This window comes from Leopardus geoffroyi, chromosome B1, assembly GCF_018350155.1.
Source record: "Leopardus geoffroyi isolate Oge1 chromosome B1, O.geoffroyi_Oge1_pat1.0, whole genome shotgun sequence".
NCBI lineage: Eukaryota > Metazoa > Chordata > Mammalia > Carnivora > Felidae > Leopardus > Leopardus geoffroyi.
In genome coordinates, this window is record NC_059327.1 from 81,320,418 (window position 1) to 81,329,669 (window position 9,252).

Genomic DNA, 9,252 nt, shown 5'->3' on the forward strand with positions numbered 1-9,252 from the left:
CTGAAGTCCAACACAAGTCTCACCGGGGTAAAATCAAGATATCAGCTTAACTGCATTCCTTTCTGGAGAGAATCCTCTCTAAGGAAAGATCTGTTGCATTGCCTTTTCCTGATTCTAGAGGCCGCTTACATTCCTTGGCTTGTGGTCCCTTTCTGTCTTCGAAGTCATTAACATTGGTCAAAAAGTCTCTACTTTTAAGGATCTTGTGATTAAATTGGACCCATCCAGGTAATCCAGGATAATCTCTCCATCTCAGGGTTCTTAACCTTAATCACATCTGCAAAAGTCCTTTTATCCTTGTAATATTCACAGACTCTGGTAATCAGGGTGTGAACATCTATGGGAGAGGCATTCTTCCTCCCACAGGCCATCCTCTAATCCCCAAAGATTCAGGTCTGTTCACATGCAAAATCTATTCACCCCCTCCCTAAGTCTCCCCAAAGTCTCAACACATTGCAGCATTTCATCTGAATTTCAAAAATCCCAAACCACATCTAAATTATGTATAGGTGAGGCTCTAAGTATAATCCCATCCCTGGCAAAATCCCTTTCCATCTATAGACCTGTGAAACTAGAAAACCAGATGTCTGCTCTCAAAATGCAATGGAAGAGGAGGCTCAGGAGAGCAGTTGCAGCCATTCCCAATTAAAAAGGGAGAAAATGAAGAAAAAAAGGAGTCACCAGTCCCAAATAATTTCAAAAACCAATCAGGCAGTCCCCATTAAGTTTCAAGCCAAGCACTGATCTGTGGTTCTTGTTTGGTTCTGCTCTCTGGGCTCACAGCTCCACTCTCTGGGCACTGGGAATCAGAGTATGGACATCTTTGATAGGCTATATTTCTGCCCATCACAAGCATCGTTATCATTAGATTTAGTATTGTTTTTTTACTAATCATCATTTAGTAATGGTTCTTCAGCTCTGAAGTTTCTCCATTAGCACCAGTCAAGAGGTTAATTGCTGTTACATAAATATACAATCAGTACTTGAGGAACTCACCATTTCAAGGAACTTTATTGTACATCATTTCATGGTAAATGCAAATGTACCATCTAATTTCGCTTAGATGGAAAAGAGTGCACTCCCATTTTTATATACAGATCATATTTTCTTTATACACAGTTAATGTATTCAAAATTACTGATTTCTAAAATAGACTAAAATAAAAATAAAATTATTGATTTCTTTCAGGCCCCAAAGTTCCTATATTATGCTTCATTTTATGAGATAGGCAAAGTTTTACAGCTTCTAAGGTCATCATTCTTGCCCTTTAAGGACACTGGAAACTCCTGCCTCCCAGCAGGTGGCAGCAAATCAATATTCGATAAGGTGTGGTAGAATTATTATATTCTTCTTGTCCTAATAGATGTTCTGGGTGGTGCAGACTGCGGCTTCTCCTAGCTGCAAGAGCAAGAAGGCTATTGTCACCAGATGGTAGGAATTTATATCAATTTATCAACTACTTGGGAGAGTGCATTTAATTTATGTGACTAAATTTTATTATATTGTTATATTAATTGTTCTTCATTGCTTGTCTCTCACAGAACCAAAAGTCCATTTGTAAGCAATTTTGTTCGAATAACAATAATGCTCATATATTCTCTCCATAGATAAATAACTCTCCATAGCCATTATTTGGCTAATATCCATCAACACAACACAGCATTTCAAAAGGTATGGGATACAGATAAAGTATTCTTAGAGGAAAAATGTATACCTTTTTTATTACTTTATGAAAAAAGAGTAGTTAATCAATGCTCTAAGTCAAGGTCAGTGAAATGGTCCACAGGCCAAATTTGGGGCAAAGCCTGCTTTTGTACACCCTACACAGCTCTTAACAAAACTAATTTAAAAATGGAGACAAATTACCAGTATCTAAAATGGAAGATCACTAAAGATCCTACAGACATTAAAACGCTGGTTCTCAACTGGAGATGTTTTGTCCCCTAGAGACATTTTTGGTTCTCACAATGGGGGAGGCTGCTACCAGCATATAATATATAGAAGCCAGGGCTGCCACTATGCACAGAAGAATTCCCCATGGCAATTTTCTGGCCCCAAATAGCAATAGTAATGAGGCTGGAAAATTCTAATTAAAACCATCAAAGGAGAATATTACAAATTTAGCTTAATAGAATTCGATAACTTAGAAGAAATTGATAAATTCTTGGAAAAACAAAACTTAACCAAAACTGACTAAAGAAGAAGTAGAAAAATCTTAGTAGTTGTACATCTATTACAGACTTGAATTCATAATTAAAGAACACTTTGCAAAGAAAACTCCAAGCCCAGATCATTTCACTGGTGAATTCTATCAATATTTAAAGAATATAAACTGTCAATCTTATATAAAGTCTTTGAGAAGACAGAGGAGGAGAGAATAATACCCCACTAATTTTATAATGACAGCATAACCATGATAGAAATGTCTGACAAAGACATTAGAAGAAAAAGATCACAGACCAATATCACTCATAAATAAAACTGCAAAAATCCTATATAAAATACTAACACATTGAACACAGCAAAAAGGATAAAATACAGTGGCCAACTGGGGTTTTTCCTAGACTGCAAGATTTATTCAACATTTAATGAATCAAACAAGGTAGCTTGCCATATTAATAAAAAGGAAAAAAATCATATCATTTCAATAAACACAGAAAAAGCATTTGACACAATTTATTGCCAATTTATGCTGAAAACACTCACAAAACTAGAAAGAGAACTGACTTAACTTTATAAAGAGCATCTAAGAAAGACCTGTAGCTACTATCATGCTTAATGGTGAAATATTCAATCCTAGGATTGGGTAAAAGGTGAGAATGTCTGTTCTCACTACTTCTATTCAACTTTATGTCCTCTTAGATACTGCAATAGGCAAAAATAAATTAAAATTATAAAACATGGAAAGATTAGAAAGGAAGAATAAAACTGTCTATTCACAGAGGCCTGCATAGAAAATTATTCTTTTAATGTTTATATTAGAGAGAGAGAGAGACAGAGCATGAGCATGAGCAGGGGAGGATCAGAGAGAGAGGAAAACACAGAATCTGAAACAGGCTTCAGGCTCTGAGCTGTCAGCACAGAGCCCAATGTGGGGCTTGAACTTACAAACCAGGAGATCATGACCTGAGCTGAAGTCAGACGCTTAACTGACTGAGCCACCCAGGTGCCCCAAAAGTTATTTTTAAAAACTATTTTTTTTTTTGTTTTTTTTCAACATTTATTTTTGGGACAGAGAGAGACAGAGCACGAACGGGGGAGGGGCAGAGAGAGAGGGAGACACAGAATCGGAAACAGGCTCCAGGCTCTGAGCCATCAGCCCAGAGCCTGACACGGGGCTCAAACTCACGGACCGCGAGATCGTGACCTGGCTGAAGTTGGACGCTTAACCGACTGCGCCACCCAGGCACCCCTTTAAAAACTATTAATTACTTGTCTTTAGATTAATTACTGTCCATGTAGAAAATCTTGGAGATCTACTGGAACGAATAATTAAAGTTAGCGAGCGCAGGATAACAGATCAGTATATAAGAATCGGTATTTCTACATATTAGCAAGCAGCAATTAGAAAATGAATTTTTAAATATAACATTTAGGGGCGCCTGAGTGGCTCAGTCAGTTAAGCGTCCAACTCTTGATTTCGGCTCAGGTCATGACCTCATGGTTTGTGAGTCTGAGCCCCATATCGGGCTCTGTATGGGCAGTGCTTGAGATTCTCTCTCATTCTCTCCCTGCTCTCTCTATCTCTCAAAATTAATAAATAAACTTCAAAAAATTATTTTAAAAATTTAAAAATAAATATAACGTTTAAAATACATTATAAATATCTAGAAATAAATTTAATGGAAGATATATGAAAACTGTACTACTGTGAAACATTGCCTAAATGGATATGTATGTGTATATATAGACAGACAGATACATAGATAGATAGATCTCCTATATATATCTCCTATTTGTGCACACAGAGCATACACCAAGAAAGGTCATATTCTTGGCTTTAGAACAGCCTCAATTAATTTGTAAGGATTGAAATTGTGCAAAGTATGTTCTCTGACCATAATAAAATTAAAATAGAAGTCAATACTAAATTTCTGGAAAATCCCCAAATCTCAGTAATCAAAGGCATAGACTTTCTAAACTGCTAGCCACAGAAGTTCATGTTGACACTAAAGACGTTTTTCTTCTCTCCACAGCCAACTGAATCATGTAGGAATTGATTATGGATGTATTAGTGCCACATTCTAACCAACTGTGCTAACCTGGCAGTGCCCTGAGATTGGGGTATGCTGTGAGCAACTACAGACGGCTGTTATATACTTGAGTATTGCACTGAAACAAGAGTTACAGCATATTTAAAATTCATGAAATCATTCCCATTTCTTGCTTTCTTTCCCTCACAGTCTGAAAATACTGATGAAAAATCTGGGAACAAGACTGTGGGTGTAGTTGACAAAACAGAAAATCTGTTCCTGGACAGCTTTTGATGAATTTAATAAGTAGAAAGATAATGAACATAGACTGCATTTGCATAATGGCATAACGAAAATTCTTTGAACCATGCTAACTATCTGGGGAAACTACACTTTGGAAACTGAATGTAAGATTCTGGTCCTGGCAAGATTACCCATTCTATCTAATGGTGTGCATGGTTTTAAAAGGGTAGGGGGGAGGGCATGGCAAATATCCCACATGCTTTATTCTCATTGATCTTAACTAACTTTTCATCCAGTTTTTCTAATGAAATAATTGAAATTCATTTTCAAATAGAAAAATTTCCAGCATCCAGATTTCATCCTAAGTGTATCTCTTTTAAGGACTTATAAGAGCATACATTTTGAGGGCACCTGGGTAGCTCAGTTAGGCATCTGACTCTTGATTTCAGCTCAGATCATGATCTTGCGGTTTGTGGGATCAAGCCCTACATCAGGCTCCACAGGGAACCCACTTGGGATTCTCTCTCTCTCTCTCTCTCTGTCCCTACCCAGCTCATGCTCTTTCTCAAAATAAATAGACATTAAAAAAAAATAACCTTTAAAAGGATATAGGACTATAAATTATGTTTAATATTAAAAGGTTTTTTTTCTACCCTTGAAAAGAATTTTAAGTTACCTCCTCCCACCAATAATTACTTATTTTGACGATCAGTTATGGTTAATTCAACCAGATAACTTTCAAATTTCACTTTGTAAGAAGAATTTAGAAGACCTTACCAGAAGTTTCCTTCCTTTTTTCTGAAAAGACATTTTTTGTTTAAATGTTCTTTCAATATCTACCTTTTGCAGTTTTTAACTTCATGCTACTTCCGATCATTCTGAAAATAATTCTACCATTTTAGCATAATTCTCTAAAATCTCAGAGGAAGTCTTCTTCTTTGGTGCTCTTTCTATTCTGGATTTGAACATAAAGAAAAAATTGAATGTGATGGTTTGTTAACAGCTAATCACAACTGATATTATTGAGCTATTTGATGGCCATTGTGCTGTTGTCATATTAGTAATTGTTCCTCACGACATTCCTGTGAGATAGATGCTACTCGTAGCCCCATACTTGTGAGGAAAGGGAGACTCAAGGAGATTAACCATTGCCATATCATAATAAATGGGAAAGCCAGGGTTTGAGCTCTTTGACTGCAGTGTCCTCATAATTAATCATTGGTGTTTATTAGCTCTCATTTTGCTGTGCATTAACTAAAGTAATAGGATTGTTTCAGATCCCCCACCTTATTATGGGCTCTCCAGTTCCAGTGTTATCTCTATATAATGTGGCAGGTTTTCCACTGTGATACACAGTTTCGCCACATGATGGTGCCAATGAAGTAAGAAGCCCTTGTGCTGCTAGTATTTGACATTAGGCTCAGACCTAAATATAAAAGTCAACAGAAGATAATTAAAGGTGTTAAAAAATAAGATTGTTTTTGAAAAAAGCGACCACAAGAATTACAGTGTAGAATGTCTTTTTAAAACATAAGGAATGAAAAGGTCATAACTATAAAAAGGGTAAGAGTAACTGACTCATAAAAGTTAAAAATAAGATAAAAGATGAGCCTTTGTATTCATAAAGAAGTATGTGGGACAGATGTCAGAGACTTCCCACAGGAAGGAAAACACCAAAGGAAATGAATTAAATGAGAGCAGGTGACTTAAAAAAAAAAAAAAAGAAAGAAAAAAAGAAAGAAAAGAAAAAAAGAGACCAGCTGTATAGTGATGTAGCTCCAGGGTCAAATGGATAAGTGTTCCAGTAAGATTCCACAGTAAGCACAAATACGTTAGCAAAAGCCTGTGAGTAAAGATTTTAGAGGCCCTTTTAATACACATCAGTATTTCTTTTTCTAATCAAGATAAGTGTTACTATTTTTTCCTCTGCAATATCAAAGATATAACTTACTGTGGAAGGAAGAAGCACTGTTTTTAGAAATTTATTGAAATCAACCTGTATACATTCTGTTAATTACAGCTATTCCAGTGACTCAAAATGTCACTGGACAATCAGCATCACCTAAAGTTGTTACAAAAGCAAGTTCTTTGGCCCCACCCCAGACTTACTGAATCAGAAACTCTGGGCATGGGGCTCTTCAGGTGCTTCGAATGCATCTGAAAGATAGAGGTCCAACAGTATTAAGAAAAACAAAGAAAAAAAGAAAAGAAATCCATCTAAACATTGTTAATACAAAGATATTGAGAATTATAACATTAAAGGAATATTAAGTAAATAATGGAATGTTATCAAGGCATTTAAACAATTCTGATGGATAGATTTTAATAATGAAAAATATACATGATATAATGGAAAAGTCAATACAAAATTGATCTGAATCATGTAAAAACAGTTCTGGAAAAAATAGATGGAAACAAGCAAGACTAGTTAACAGTGGTTGCCTTGGAGTGATGGAATTATATGCACCTTCTTTTTCTGCTTCTTTATATTGCAGATGCTGTTTTTAAAATTTCTGTGAAGAGCCATTTAGCAAAAAAAAAAAAAAATCTTATAATGATTAAAAAAATAAAAAGAGAAAGAGAGACTTTCTAAAGTCAAAATACTACATACAAATTATATTCTTGCCCATTTGTCCCTATATATATGGTTAATTAGGGAAAAAATTGACACAGTAACAGTCCAAAGCATTAAGAAGAAGCACAGTTGTGATGTTGCTTACTGGAGAGACAAAAAGACACCGAAAGACCACAGAGTTGATGTATTCAGTGTTGAAAGTGGTACAGGAAATTACTTTAGAGAGTGTGAGAAAGTAATCGGTTTACATACAATAACCACACGCTTTACTCTTTCAAGTACATTAGTCAAAATATTAGCATTCTAAAGTAATGTAAAGGAAAATGCCTTCAAAATAAAAAGAGAGTAGGTTTAAACATGTTACCCCTAAGAAAGATTCCTATTTTATACCTATGTAATTTGAATGAATGGCCGAATAACTCAAGTAGGAAGAAAATGTCTCTGATATCACTATAATTTTAAAGATTAATATCTATGTTTATGTATATCTTGAATGTTAGACCCTACATATTCTTTTTTTTTTTCTTTGACTAGCATCTGCAAAATATATAAAATTGAGGGTTGCCTGGGTGGCTCGGTCAGTTGAGGGTCTGACTTTAGCTCAGGTCATGATCTTACAGTTCGTGAGTTTGAGTCCCACATAAGGCTCTGTGCTGACAGCTCAAAGCCTGGAGCCTGCTTCAGATTCTGTGTCTCCCTCTTTCTCTGCCTCTTCCCTTTTTGCGCTCTGTCTCTGTCTCTCAAAAATTAATAAACATTAAATAAATTTAAAAATATATATATGATTGATAAATATATTAGGCCATTAAATCTTATTAATTTTTTAAATCTCGGTAAATTTTTTGAAAATCTGAAATTAAACAGACCACATTCTCTAAAAATAATAAAATACAATCAAAATCAATAATAAATGATCAAATAAAAGGGAAAAAGGAAACAAAAACTATAGGCCTTCAGAAAAAGAGCATGTGAAATAATAGAATGGGATACATCCAAAATTGAACTCAAAAACAAATGTATAATTTAAATCTTTTCATTATTTGAAAAAGAAAACCTAAAAATAAATGAAATATTCAACTCAATAAGTTAGATTTTTTTTTTAATGATAAGAAAGCAAATAAAGATAAAAACAGAAATCAAAGAACTATGAAATAAAAACTAATAGAGGTATACATGGACCAAGAGTTGTGTCATTGGAAGAAAAGTACTACAAAAATATCCTGGCAATTTCGAATTAAAACACACACACACACACGCACACACGCACACACGCACACACGCACACACATTAAATATGAGGAAGGGGACAGAAACACAGGTTGAAAATAATTTTTTAAATTGTAAAATAAAACCTACCTTTTCAATCATGACAGATTACATTATTCAGGCCAACCCTCTCAGCTGGAGGGAAGAACAACTTAAAATAGCACAAAAAGCAAGTTTTTAAAAGCAACAAAGATCTGATGAGACTGTAAGGCATTTCCAGGCCAAAATCTAAATAGAGAAGGAATCCTAGAGATGTTAGCAGAGCACTTCAGTTGCTTTTGCACTAGAGCGTTTGCGAAACTAGGCAAACTTTCACTTTAAGTGGACTTGCGGAGGGTGGACAACAGAAATCAAAGCCCAGGGTTTACCCAAGGTGAAGATCTAAAAGGAAACTCTTCCAGAATAAAGCTAAGATACTCAAACCATATTCCCTCAGTCTAAGGATGAGCCAAAGGTTAACCTACCCCCATTTCTGCAGGAAGGCTTCCTTAGCTCTGAGCAGAGCAGGGAAGGGAAATAAAAACCATCCCTGAGAAAGTTTTAACTAGATGGATGCTTCAGGAGCTTGCATACCATATTCATGTCACTGAGATGGTTCCGAACCCCTTAAGCCATGAATTTAAGCTGTTTCTGAACTGATAGCATACCTATGTATCAGACAGAGGCAAAGATATCTTTACTTTAGGCCAATGGGAATCCTCAAAAATAATTTTCCAAAGGAGAACAAAAAGCAGCTTACAGTCAAAAGTAACAGAGTACCCAGGGGAAATCCTCAAGAATGAAAATCAGCAGAAACAACAAACTACAGAAACAAAAAAGTACGTTGAATTTGACTTTTCCAAGGACAGATCATATAATTACTATGCTCACTACGTTTTAAAAAATGAAAAACAAGTTTAAAATATCTTCAAAGGGTAGGAGACTAAAATATAGGCTAGCATATTTGCAAGAAAACTAAACAGAACTTCTAGAGAT

The 9,252-nt window shown here is 35.3% G+C and overlaps 1 long non-coding RNA gene across 1 annotated transcript; it reads right to left on the reverse strand.

Moving 5' to 3' along the window:
* Nucleotides 1-992: 992 nt before the first annotated feature.
* On the reverse strand, nt 993-8,734 carry LOC123582962. Its single transcript, XR_006704673.1, has 3 exons — nt 8,368-8,734; nt 6,546-6,593; nt 993-1,398 (listed from the first exon to the last, which is right to left on the reverse strand). It is a non-coding gene; the product is annotated as an uncharacterized LOC123582962 (long non-coding RNA).
* Between the last annotated feature and the right edge of the window lie 518 nt (nt 8,735-9,252).